The sequence below is a fragment of the Pantherophis guttatus genome, chromosome 2, assembly GCF_059756535.1.
Source record: "Pantherophis guttatus breed Tessera chromosome 2, ASM5975653v1, whole genome shotgun sequence".
Taxonomy (NCBI): Eukaryota; Metazoa; Chordata; class Lepidosauria; order Squamata; family Colubridae; genus Pantherophis; species Pantherophis guttatus.
This window is the reverse complement of record NC_142064.1, coordinates 87,374,580-87,389,250: the sequence shown is the minus strand read 5'-3', so window position 1 is coordinate 87,389,250 and position 14,671 is coordinate 87,374,580. Positions and strand designations below refer to the sequence as shown.

Sequence of the window (14,671 nt, the reverse complement as noted above, 5' to 3'; positions counted from 1 at the left end):
ATAGATCAGATTTGTGTTCATTTTCTAATAAACACTGCAAAAGATCCCAGAGCATTTACTAGTTCAGAGTAATTGACCATATTCATCTCTGTGAGAAAAGATGTTTTTATCTATTGATTTTAATATCCTTAAATGAGATATATGGACTCTCCAAATACTAGTTAAGTGCACTGTCACATATGGCTGCCATTAGCAAGTTAAGGAATCAATTTTCAGGGAAACTAGGGGCTTATCAGTTATTCATTCATATTCCATTCTACCTTTCATTGCTTTAAGATAAAATAGCAAACAATTAATCAATGTCAATATCAAAACAAATAAGCAGACCTATTTATCATAATTTAAAAAAAATGCGCTCCTCAGTTTTCCTGTTTAGTTAAGCATCTCTTCATCAGCCAACTGATTCATAGAGTTTCTGTGCCTATTGCCAGATACATTAATTATAGGAGTACAACTAAACAAAATTAAATAGTTCTATGCCTACAGATATGGACAGAGATCAAGATGCACCAACAGAAGAGGAAGAGGACTGAACAGCTTGCCTCCTGGAGTTGTGGGTGTTGATGGAATAAGGACTCCAACCCTGGGTAGGGGTTGGACTAGAAGACCTCCAAGGTCCCTTCCAGCCCTATGATTCTATTCTTCTTTCAATTTATTTCCCATTTGATTCCTGAAAGTTACAGTGTGAAAAAATGCATACCTAGCCTTGAAAAGGAGGAAGGGAGCAATGAAACATTAAATGGGGGGGGGGGGGGAGATGATTCAGAAAGTAGAACGCATAAGAAAGAAATTCAAAATAATCCTGACTTAAATTTAGCTATAAGATGGGTCAGAGAGAAATTCTGGCAGGCTTTTTAGATTCAGTTCTTCTACTTTGCAACAACAACAAAAAAGTGGGGGGGGCATTCTTACAATCTCTGCTGCTTCAGTTTCTTGACCTCGGTTCTCTTAAAGGACTGACAAGCTATTAGTTTACAGACAGAAACCTCAATGAATACTATTGCCAATTTCAGAATGTAGGAGGCAGCTTCTTTCCTCATCTGCCAGATAATTCAGTTCTTTTTAAAATTTAAAAGAGGAACAGTCATTGTATCCCCATAAAAGTGTCTTTTTTTTTCTCTCCTCTCTTCCATGTAATCAGATGATTTATGCCCTATTTTAACCAATATTTTATAGAGGGGAGTTCCAGGCACTGTTAGAACAATTTATCTAAACAATGCTAGGCCGGGAAGAGCTGGCTTTGAGATACTATTGTGATGTCTTTGTATTCACATCTCACACAGACAAGTATATTTGGATCTAAACTGGATCAATAATCTTAGGACTGTAAGTGTTTTTGCTGGGACTCAGATTTATTGAGTTGTTCTTCATTTAATTTTCAAAAGGGTGGTAATGTCAGATAACTGAACTATTATTTCTAGTATTTTTCCTGAATAACAGCTTGGGGAACAGATTTCCCAAGATGGACAGGCCTGACTCTAAAAACCTGGAATATTACATTTTTCCCTTTTCAAAAAGATAGACCTAGGACTTATCCACTGTGGCATCAACCCCCAGTGGTTGCCATTAAAGAAAGTATTCAAGTCTTAAAACAGTGTGTGATGTCAGTGATAAACTGGATGAAGAAGAATACAATTATAGTTAACACAGCTTTTTATATTTATATTTATTTGTATTCCACCTTTACTATTTTTACAAATAATTCAAGGCAGTGAACATATGCAACACACTTTCCGTCTCTTATTTTCCACACAACAACAACCCTGTGAGGTGAGCTGAGCTGAGAGAGAATGACTGGCCCGAAATCACCCAGCTGGCTTTCATGTCTAAGGCAGGATTTGAACTCCACCATAGCCTGTTGCCTTAACCACTAGCCCAAACTGGCTTTATTAACTAATATTAATTGACCATTAATTAATGAATTATTAATATATTAACGATTAATGTATTAACATTTAATACAACTGGCTGATAAAACAGCTTAAAAACTTGCTTTTAAACTATTTATGAAAATATATAAACTACTTCTAGTTCCAAGTTTGTTTTTCTTAAACTAATTTCTCCTTCACCTCCTCCTTTTTTATTTCTTTTCTTAAGGCTTCCATATCTGGGCTGTGAAAATCCTGATGAGCATTAGATAGGAGCAAACACTAGTTCATTGCTGCTGTCGAATAAATAATGAATTAATTTTTCAATTTTTTTCAATAATCAATCAATTTTCCTCCATTAAAAATTAATCAGCATATGCTATTCTGGCAATAACAACAGCACTGATATATAACCATAGAAGCAGCGGTGAAATCCCCTGCTCAGATAGTTAAAAAAAAAGGGATGTAATGACGTCCCGGTGGGTGGGCGGAGCATCCCACTGCCAGCGCTACCGGTTCGGTGAGCCAGATAGAACCGGGAGGATTTCACTGCTGCATAGAAGCATTTCAAAGAACTCATTATTTATTTTAATTTTAGACTTTTACCTAAGCTAGTCACACTTGCTGGTTGTCAAATTAGTTATATATTAGTTATATTTTTGTTTTCACCAATGCTTCTACCAATATCAAGGCAAAGAGTGAGAACATTATGAATTGCTTTATATATCATGCCAAGTCATGGTTATAATTTTGCCTTTTGGATAGCCACAGTCAGTAAGTCGACACAATGTAAAACCTGATTTATACATGGCAACGGCTTGTTTGTACATAGTAATACATCACATTATGACATAGCATATGAAATTCCAAATAACAGCAAGCCAGGATTAAAAACAAGCCAGGATTCCTAAACACGTTTTACATGTTCACCTATGATTTATAACCAGATTAGATATGGTTTCTTTCCTGGGGTTGGGCCATACCCCAAACAACTATTAAACTAAGCACATTAATGTTCCTGCATATGCAAATCCAGTTATTGCATTCGAAACTAGGCAGAGCCATTACAGTGGTTTCTTCTGGCAGTCTGATTCTCTCACTTGACTGACAGCAGGAAGATGAGGGATACACATAAAATTGTGGAATGCAAGGCAAGTAGGTCAAAAGGAAAAAAAAGTTCTTTTCTCTGCTTTATTGCAGTTAACTTCCTTCTCTTTGTGAAATGTTGACAGGGGTGCAATTTACGTGTCATCTGTTTTGACTAGACATCAGATGTAATGTTGATCACTGTGACAAGGATTAAATGTTTTCTCAAATAAAGTCAGCCAGCGCAATGCATTATTATCCAGGGGTATGACTAAAATAGCTTTAGGAGTTTGTCCTATATTCACTCTAAAACAAGCTCTCAGTACCGTTATGGGTTCCGGTTTTACACGCTGACTTTTCTTAAGCCACATCTGTGTTCGAAATGGTATCCTCCATGAGAATGCATCTTCTCTGCGTTTGGGTGGAGATGCACACAGAGCTACAGGGCTTAGTATAAACATAGAGAAAATTACTATGTGTTTACTTGCAAAGGAATCCTATTATAGTCTGAATACAGATAGTCCTTGACTTATGACCACATTGGAGCCCACAATTTCTCTTGCCAAGCGAGACAGTCATTAAGTGAGTTTTGCCCCATTTTACGACATCCTTCTTGCCACGCTTATTAAGTGAATCACTACAATTTAAGTTAGTAACTTAAAAGTTGGAAAGTGATTAAAGTTCACTGAAAGGACTAACTACTAAGTAAGCAACCATAGAAATATTTCTACAGCCAATACAATTAGAATAAATTAATACAGAAAATAATAGGCCTGCTAATTAAAAGTATCTTTCCCTGTACTTCATTCAGGAATAATAGCTAACTAGTGATGCGCATTATATTGCAATACTATATATTTACATAAAGATGTAAGTCCTATTGAACTAAACTCCTGAGATATGTGCATAGTATTACACGTTTCTTCTGGTAATATTATCATTCTTGTTGCATAAGAGATGGAGAACTATTTATATAGCAACATGATTATCATGTACAATGAGTTGTTCATGATCATTTGCAAATATGACTTAAACAAATTGAAAAACCTCATATGGGTTGATACTAACATGAGTTTCTTTACTTAGTTTACTTACAGTATATAGCCACCAATCTCAGCACATGATTCTAGGCATCTAACAACAATTTTAAACAAGAACATTCACACAAATAAATGAAATAACAAAAATTATGAATTCAATAGTATGCCAAGGATTGATTCAGAACTCAAAAATATACAAACCGTCATATATATCAAGCTCATTACACATTCTGGACTTAGGCTTAGATGAACAGCCAGGACTTTTAAGATTTTTACCGAAGGCCAACAGGATTGGGGCTATGTAAGTCATAGGTGGAATGTTCCTTATATATGGTGGGCACCATGACAGAGCTGGCTGACTTTTGGTTTCCGCTAGATAACACTGCTTCTTAAAAGGAGCCTAAATCTAGATCCTACTCCCATATCGTTCGTCCTCTTGGTTTTTAGTCTCTACTTAACTCCTATTAATTTCAATTGTATTTATTAAGGTGACCAATCATCCTCCTTTAGGGAGGACAGTCCATATTTTGTAAGTTCTGTCCTCTCTCGAAAAGTGTCCTCCTACCTGTCCTCCTTTGAAGACTAATCTGTAAATCTCCATATTCGATCAATGCCGAGCCAAACTGTTGCGTGTGATGTGATGTATTTGTATTTGACATGACGACTCATCAAGGCTCGGTACAATGCGGCGAGATGCGATTATGAGATGCATGCGCTCCGGACAGGAGAATTGTTTTGATAGAGTGCGCCACGTGCAAGAGTGTGCCGCGTGCAAGTGGCTTTGTTTACTTCTTACCAAAACACGACACGGCACACACACACGCATTAGACTCATTGTTGCAATGAATAAAATGTTTCTTTTATTTACATTTTTTCCTTCAATTTATTTGTGTCCTCCTTCTCATTGTAAAAAAGTTGGTCACCTTATATTTATTATTTTATCATTTTGTAAGCTCCCTGGAGCTGTTTCAACAGGAAATGGGAGGTATATAAATGTAATTTAAAATGGATAAAATGAAGCATGTCCACCCTGTGAAAAAACAATTCAGGCAGACTGTCCCATAAGTAGCCAGGTCCTATGTCATGAAGAGCTTTCTAGCTAATAACCAGCACCATAAATTGTATCTGGAAGCTCACCAAAAGCCAGTGTAGCTAATGGAACAGTAGTGTTATGGTCATACCATAGCATGTCCAAAATTGTCCAATATAGTATGTAATCATTTGTAAAATCAATATGTTTTAATTTTAAGGAAACATTTGCTCACACAAAGAAGCATAGCCTGCAAATTTGGTCAATACAAACATAATTGCACCGTATCATTTGAGTGAATATAATTTTGTGCTTCAGCACCTAGGCCTCCAGAATGTCAGTACATCAGAGTATTTTATACACATCCAGCAATTATTTTGTAGCTGTTCACATCATCAGAATTTTGACTGACAATGTACCATTCCAAACAGGGTCCTGTTTAGACATTAGTGTGAAATGTGCTAAACAGTCATCACATCTTTATAGAAGGGCTTGTCACAACATAAATCAAATGTTATATCTTCTTATTCTTGTTTAGTAAAGATGAATGACGCATCTGCAGTGAGGATATTATATCTTTTATGAATTAAAGATCTCTTGTAACTAGGAAACCATTGAATCTTCTTGCAAAAAAACCCAGGTTGTTTATCAGGAACTTCAGTTCTTCAGGTAATGCACCTGCATAGAGACACATTTTTAAATCTTGAAGAGTTAAGACCGATTTTTAGTCAAGAAGCACATGCTTCTAAGATGCTCCAATTTTTTTCCTTTCAGTTTCCTATTTCAAAATTCTTACAAAATAAAGATGTGCGGATTTTTATGAATGCACAGATGACCGCTGAGAAAAAGTTACAGTTTTAATTGGTCTCCATGCATCACAAATGGGCTATCTGCTGTGAATGGGCAAACACTCACCAACAACAAAGGGATAAATCAGATAAATGAAATCCAAAGGTGCTTTTTCCAAAGGCAATTGGATTTTCTTTGTTTTCTTTTCAAGACGTTTCACTTCTTGAAGACGTTATGAAGTGAACTGAAGAAGCTGAAGAAGCTGCTTGGATGAGAAGTGAAACGTTTTCAAAGAAAAATAAAGGAAGTCCAGTTTTGAAAAAAGCACCTTAGGGACAACTATGATCAGGATGACTGAGAATCTCCATAGATAGATAAATGAAGCATTATCTTGGTCTTTAACACTGAGATGGTAATGCTGAATTATTATGGATAATTGAGATTATATGGCTCCTCTCCAAACACATCTAGGATCTGAAAGCCCTGACAAAAAGGCTCTTGAGGAGGAGCTTGGTTGAGTAGAAGAATACCGTGATCTCCTTCTACTCTCATATTAGAAGTTTTACCAAGACATAGGAAGAGGTAAATATTTTAGTTACTAAATTTATAAATTTGTGAGGGGGCTGGTTTTTTTTTTTTTTTTTTGATCTAAATAATTTATTTTAAAAAGTTACTGAAATTGGCAAAACTGAGTCACACAAACCATCTCATAAGCCCAAGCTCTGTGAATGTCATGGGAGTGCAGCATTTTTCTCAAGAGGCATTGTAGCAGGATAAAAAAAACTAGGAAGAATAATTGCTTATGTCAGATAAAAATGTTCCAATTTTTTGTCAGGATTCAACTAAGGTCAACTTTTCCTATACAGTCTACAACAAGGACCGACCTTCCCAATGACTATACAGATTACATCTATTCAGCTGAATTTTGCCACATAATAAATATCATTTTACCTCAATGGATCCTTTCTTACACATATCTGCTGTTTCATAAAGCAATTAAATTTTATTTACCCTTTTTGTTTTATTTTAATGGATTTTAATTGTTTATTGGGATATTGGGAGTCCATGTGGTTAAATAGACCTAACATAAGCCCTAGAATGGCTTATAATAATATAATAGAATTTCTATAATAGAATTTTTCAGGCTGCTCGTAATATAAGCCCTACCCCAAAAATAAGCCCCTGTTAAGCTTGTCAGCCAGATGAAACTAAAATAATAGTAAAAAATATGACTACAAGACAAAAAGAAGTGCTAGAAAGATTAACAGGATTTGAAATAGTTAAAAAGGTTAAATATTTGGGAGTATGTATCACAGCTTTAAATGTGAAATTATATAAAAATAATTATGAATTGTTGTGGCAAAAGGTACAAAAAGAGATTGAAAGAAATAACTGGAATAAATTACAGTTGTCCCTGATGGGAAGAATTGCAGCGGTGAAAATGAATATCCTGCCAAAATTTTTATTCTTGTTTCAAATGATACCAATACTTAAGAAAGATGCTAACTTGAACGAATGGCAGAAAGGTATTAATAAATTTATTTGGGCAAGGAAAAGACCAAGAGTAAAGCTTAAGATAATGCAAGATGTACGTGAAAGAGGAGGTCTTAAAATGCCTAATTTGAGATTATATTATGATGCAGCTGTTTTATCAACAATTAGTGACTGGTTTAATCTAACGGAAGATAGAATGTTGAATATTGAGGGATATGATTTATTATATGGATGGCATGCGTATCTCTTGTATGATAAAAAGGCGGATAATGTTTTTAAGACTCACATATTAAGGAATGCTCTGTTGCGTGTCTGGAGAAAATATCAATATAAATTAAATCATAAGATACCTATATGGGCAATACCCAGACATGCGATAGAAAATATAAGTGTGGAACAGAAACAAGATAGGACTACATATAAGGAACTTCTTATAATGGAAGGGAATATATTGCAATTAAAGTCTTTAAATGTATTAAGAGAAGAAAAGATAGCCCAGACTTGGTTTCAGTTCGGACAGTTACATGCGAGATGGAAAAAGGATCAGAAAATTGGTATCAAATTGGTATCAAAAAGAGCCTTGGTAGTACAGTGGTCTAAAGCACCCTGTTATTAACACCAGCTGCCTGCAATTACTGCAGGTTCGAATCTCGCCAGGCTCAAGGTTGACTCAGCCTTCCATCCTTTCTAAGGTAGGTAAATTGAGGACCCAGTTGTGGGGGCAATAAGCTGACTTTGTATAAATATACAAAAGTATGAAGGCTATTGCTTAGCGCATTGTAAGCCGCCCTGAGTCTCCAGAGAAGGGCGACATATAAATCAAATAAAAAAAAGAAAAGAAAGAAAATTGGTATCATAAAAACTGATGAAAATTTGGTAAAACAAATTAGAGATCAAGGTCAATCGCATATAAAAAGGTTATATAATGCATTGATAGAAATAGATTCAGAAACTGAATTAGTTAAAGATTGTATGATAAAATGGGCACAGAATATCCAGGAACCAATAATGATGGAAACTTGGGAAAAAAATTGGGTTAGAAATGTGAAATTTACACAAGCACAAAACTTGAGAGAAAATTTTTATAAAATGCTTCATCTAGATCCTAAAAAACTAGCATGTATGTATCCGAACCAACAACTAAGTGTTGGAGATGTGATTGTGATGATGCAATTTATTATCATATATGGTGGGTGTGTAAAAAAGTTAAAGCTTTCTGGATAAAAATATGGTGGATTATTCAGAAGATTTTTAAGAAAAAGATAAGTTTCACTCCACAGTTATTTTTGCTGGGTATTATCTCAGACTGTACTGTTATTGAAACTAACTTGATGTTAAATTTAATAACCACAGCAAGACTGTTAGTGGCACAATATTGGAAGAAAGATTTACCTACTATAGAAGAATGGAAATTAAAAGTATCGAACTTAACAGAAATGGCGAAAATCTCAGCATATTGGAAAGACCAATCACAAGAAAGATATATTGTGGACTGGAGAAGATGGATTGATTATATTCAAAACAAATATGGGACTAAAAAGTTTCAAATAGTATATGAATGAATATTTGGATTTAAGAAGATATGTTATTACTTAGCTACGTAAATAGGGAGTTAGAGTGAAAAAGGGATGAAAAGAGTTTATAGATAGTTAGCATATGTTAGATGTTAAATGAAATACCCAGTATTTTGCTCTGGGAAGTTGGGGGGGGGAGAAGGGGGAGGGGAGGGAGGGGTAATGGGGAGGGAGGTGGGGCTCAAAACTTGGTTAAAATGTTTGTAAAAACTTTTCAATAAAAAAAAATAAAGATTGTCAGCCAGATGAACACATTTAGTACTGTATTTCCTTGAAAATAAGACCTAACCAGAAAATAAGCCCTAATGCATCTTTTGGAGCAAAAATAATATAAGACCCAGTTTTATTTTGGGAAAAATATGGTAGTTCTGGTTTATTGTAAGAACCCTGACATGAATGGAATGGAATATTCTTTATTGGCGAAGTGTGATTGGACACACAAGGAATTTGTCTCTGGTGCATAATCTCTCAGTGTACATATAAACAACAAAGTGATAAATCATAGATTATAAATCATAAATTACAATCATAAATCATAAAATACAAAAAACAAGTGATAAATCATAAGATACCAATACAAGGAGGTAGTAAGAAAGATGAGAAGATGAAAAGATAATAGAATATTTTTAAAAAATAGAATAGAATGGAAAATAGAAATAGAGCTTAAAATAAAGATTTCTAAATACATTGATAATTAGAAGCAGGATTAAGGCAAAACTACAACTGAAAAATGGATTATGTTCAAATTCCTTCAACCACGAACAGGCAATCCTCGACTTACAATCACAATTGAGCCTAAAATTTATGTTGCTAAGTGAGAAATTTGTTAAGTGAGTTTTGCTCCATTTTATAACTTTTCTGGCCATATTGGTAAACTGAATCACTGCAGTTGATAAGTTAGTAACATGGTTGTTAAATGAATCTGTCTTTCCCATTGACTTTGCTTCTCAGAAGGTTGCAGGACACTGCAACCGTCATAAATGTGAGTCAGTTGTCAAGCATCCGAATAGAAATCATGTGACCATGGGGATGCTGCAACGGTCATAAGTGTGAAAAATGGTCATAAATCACTTTTTTCAGTGCTGTTGTAACTTTGAACGGTCACTAAATTAACTGTTGTAAGTTGAGGACTACCTATATTGGTAGATAGCTTTGTTGCGGTTGTTTATGCAACAAAAGAAGTTAATTTGGTTAGGAAGAGCTAGACTGAAGGAAGAAGCTTTTTAACCATTTTTGTCTTGCTTTTATTTTCACTGAAATACTTCTCTGACCCGCCTCATTTTCCACTTCTAAGAGCAAAAGTAGAAGAAGAGAAATTTTATGGAAAAACAGCAACATAAAAAAAACGTCTTCCTACCACAAGGCAGCAGCAGGTTTTGTCTCCAAACCTTTATTTTATGAATGCAAACAAACAAAAACAAGTAAAGAAATTGGGGGAGAACAAAGAAAAAGGAAATTAAGATGACCTCACTTTCCATTGATTTATGACAAAACGAGTTCCCCTTGCCCAAACCCATATTAGAATCATTTCTAATATGAGAGATGACCTGGGCAATGATTGAATGACCCTACATTAAATTCAAGGGGATCATTAATCTCTCATGAACAAAGCCTTCCCAGATTACAACCAAATTAAGACCAGATTTCTGTAGCTAAGCGAGAAATTTCTTAAATGAGTTTTGCCCCGTTTTATGACCTTTCTTGCATGGTTGTTAAGTGAATCGCTGCTGCTGTTCACTTAGTAACACAATTTTTAAGTGAATCTGGTTTTCCCATTGACTTTGCTCATCAGACAGTCCCAAAAGGTGATCACATGACCCAGGGACACTGCAACTATCATAAATGTGAGTCAGTTGCCAAGCCTTGAAATTTTAATTATGTGACCAAGGGCATCCTGTAAGGCCTCTTCTCGATGCACGGGCACACAGAGCTGCCAAAAGGCAGGAGTGGCTCCTCAGGAAGTCTCCTCGAGAGTAAGGCTTGGGGCTAATTGGCCACTCCCCTAGCCTATTTAAGGAGGAACGCCAACTGAAGCAATTTGCAGGGAACAACTTAGTTCACATATCTTTGTGTCTTGTCTTGCTTATCAGCTTTCTGCAAATTGCTTCTGGGCATTCTGCCAACCATAGTAAGTTTTCAGTTATTATTCTTTGAATTCTTGGTGGCTGTTAATGCAATTAATTAACAGCCGTTGTTGTAAAAGACTGGTTTATTCAGTAAACTAAGATTTGAACAGGCTTTGTGTGTGCTGCGTTCTTTGGGGTCCGTAGCTGGGGCAGAACAGAGTTTGACAACCCTGAACTATCACATCTACTTTGATTCCAATTGCAACATCTCGGCTTTTGCATGTTGTCATTGGAGGCAAATAGAAAAACAAAGGAATGAAACATCATATGCAATAAATATTTTATTACATTAATCATAATAAGTTGTGCTGTAGTCTAACTGGTGAATAATCTTAAATCAACTTTAGAATGCAATTGTAATTTTAGGCTTAGCAGCATGAAGCTGCAAGGCAGTAATTAACCCAGTAAATCACATTCTGGAGTTTTCTATGGAACTTGACAGGACTCAGATGATATATTACTTATTAAGAAAGACGTATACAGTCCTTAGACTGTAAATACTTTTTTTTTTTTAAAAAAAAGATCGTATTGCCAAATGCAATAAATCACAGATGCCCTTTTCTAATTTATCTGTTATATCCACAGGAATATAAATATATAATGTGCAGTGAGCTATTGCTGCCAGCTTCTCACAGTGCACAGAATACCGTATGAACTTCCCAGGGAACTTCAATTCTCACCTCTTAGAGAAGATAAAAGCTACAAAACATTGCTATTATTGAATTTGTGTCCATCCATCCATCCCCCGTTCCCCCCCCCGTTTCCCCCCCCCCCGTTTATGCTATTTTATCAGATCAAATCACTGGCTTTTCAATGCATTGCCTTTCTCTTCAACACAATTATCTAAGATTATTTAAGGCTTAGAAAGTGCAGTAGGAACAGAAAAACATAACAAAGAGTGTTCTATTAAAGAATGTGGACCCTGATCCTCTAAAACAGGGGTCCCCAATCTGTGAACCGGCACCAGTCTGCAGCCTGCCAGCAACCGGACCACACAAACAAGCGAAACCCCATCAACGGGATGCAGGCAGCATGGAAAACCACAGGTCTTCCTAGGTCACAACAGTCCCTGCGATCTACAGAAAAGCCTTTCTCCATGGAACTGGTCCCTGGAGCCCAAAAGGTTGGGTGCCAATGCTCTAAAATAAACTATTGGAACTGAGATGGAATCTGAGAAAAATTTGAGAATAATTCCAGATGGGGAATGATTCCATTCCATTCATGTTGAATTGATAAGTTTCTCAAATGTTGGACAGAACGTTGGATCATAGAAGAATGTAGACCAGTGTTTCTCAACCTTGGCAACTTGAAGACATGTGGACTTCGACTCTCAGAATTCTGGGATTCTCAGAATTCTGGGAGTTGAAGTCCACATGTCTTAAAGTTGCCAGAGCTGAGAAACACTGCTGCAGATCAATCCAGTAAATTCTTCCTTTATTTATGCAAATCTATCTTGCTTTGCCTTCTAACACCTCAAGGCAGCTCACAATCAAAATCATAAAGTGCATGTATAGAAATAAACCATTGGGTTAATTTCTGACTCTTCAATTGAATGCTGCCACTATGGAGTGTAATCTGTGCAGAGGAAAAAGCATCTATTTGAAGAGCTCTCTAGCTGAAGTGCTAAGCTATTAGTTCTAGGACTGCTACAACAACAAAATCCTGCTGATATTTTTCATGTATTTCTTTGAACTGAAGAAAATAAATTAAAACCTTACTATATACCGTACTTTTCGGAGTATAAGACGCACTTCCCCCCCCAAAAGAGGGTGGAAATGTTGGTGCATCTTATACACTGAATATAGCCATTTTTGGCCTCCCGAAGCCCTGCCCCTCGCTTCCCGTTTTTTGCAAAAACAGGGCGCGCAGAAGCTTTGGGAGGCCTACAGAGTGCTCCTGGGGGCTGGGGAGGGCAAAAACTTTTTCTTGCTTACTTCTTCGAAATCTTGGTGTATCTTATACACAGGTGCATTTTATAGTCTGAAAAATACGGTAAGTAGTCTGGTTTGCCTATGATTTGCCATCTTTTGATACAAAGTGATGCACATTCATATTTTAGTTAATGAGCAAAATTGGGACTCTTAATGCATTTCCCCAAAGCTCGAATCAAATTAAGTGAGTTATACAGGACCAATCCCACAGAGAAAAAAAGGTTGGGAAACAGGATGATTATCTGCATTACAGAAGCAAAAGGAAATAGAAAGTTTGCACAGAAACCCAACTGAAGATTGGGGTTGGATGAGAAGCGAAGCAAAATGTTTTCACGGGAAAAAAACAAAGGAACTCCAGTTGCTTTTTGAAAAAGCACCTTTGTGGCAGCTATGATCTGGATGACTGAAAATCTCCAGAGACATTTGCAGAGAAACATGTCTAGCAACAATATCCTAAACTATGAGACAAGGGAAGGATTTAATTTACATATCTGAGAAACAATATCAATAAAGTGTTCTGTCTCTTTTTCTACTTTGTGAGGAACTTAAGGTAATTCACAAAACTTTAAAAGACAGCAGAACATATATTCATCCATGTATAACAGGGGTGTCAAACTCAATTTCATTGAGGGCCAGATCAGGGTTGTGTTTGACCTGGGGAGGCGGGCATGACCAGCTCTATGTGACTCATCAAGACTCTGTTTTCCCCCCGACAGCCTCCTGCAGCCCTCTGCCAGCAAAAACAGAGCTCGGGGAGGCCACGTGCGGCCCACCATGGCTCTGTTTTTGCTGGCATAGGCACCGGGGGCCAGTCCTTCGCTGTTTCCAGGGTGGGCTCGCAGGCCAGATCTAAGGACCCTGCGGGCCGCATCCAGGCCCCAAGCCTTGTGTTTGACACCCCTGATGTACAATATGGAAATCCCAGCACATATTTTCTTTCTCAATACATACTGTTGTTATTCAGGGTTTACTAACAGCAACATAAATAAGTACACAGTGGGAATGGAGGAGAAACAGGCGACAATATCTGATAGAACATAAAGCTAAGATTGAATGGATTTTTTATTGTTTTTCAAAGTGGGAATGTGAGAAATACTATTTATTGCAAAAAGAAAAAACACCCAACAATATGTAACCTGGAACACAACTGCAAAAAATGCTTCTATCTGTTCTGTAAAGAATTTCACTACTTTCATATCCAAAGTGTATCTCTTAATGTCAGTCATTATAATCTCACAAAACAGAGCAAGTACCCCTCTATTACCTTGCAAATAACTTTATTATTTTTAACTCTGTCTGTAACTTAGGAAATCATTGCTATTGATTAACTTGATCTGTACTATAGTCCATCCCTTGCCAAGGAGTCAAATTAGGAAATGTCATAGCAATAATGGTGGTTGTTTGGGATGTTAATTAATTATTAACAGTTCACTTTTAGAAATGTCCAGAAGCATTCAGAATTAATTTATGGAATAATTGGGACAATACTGTACGTTTTAGAAGCATGAGAAGCTTGAATCTTCCACTGTATCAAAGGTTCATCTTCAAGATTTGCTTATTGTCTTGTGAATCTTTTTTTAAGGGATGTCACCTCCATCTCATCCCCAATTCATTGCTGAGATAGCCTGCAGCAGGTGTTCAGAGTTCTAAATTATATTTTGCCTCTTCTCTTAATGCATGTTTTACGGTATGAACACGCTACTAAATCTCAATGACCCATCCAAGGATGATGC

General features: G+C 36.4%; 1 protein-coding gene across 7 annotated transcripts in view; it reads right to left on the bottom strand.

Moving 5' to 3' along the window:
• The window catches only part of KIAA1958 (KIAA1958 ortholog), a 96,876-nt gene that overhangs the window by 27,849 nt on the left and 54,356 nt on the right, over positions 1–14,671 (bottom strand). The window lies entirely within an intron of this gene.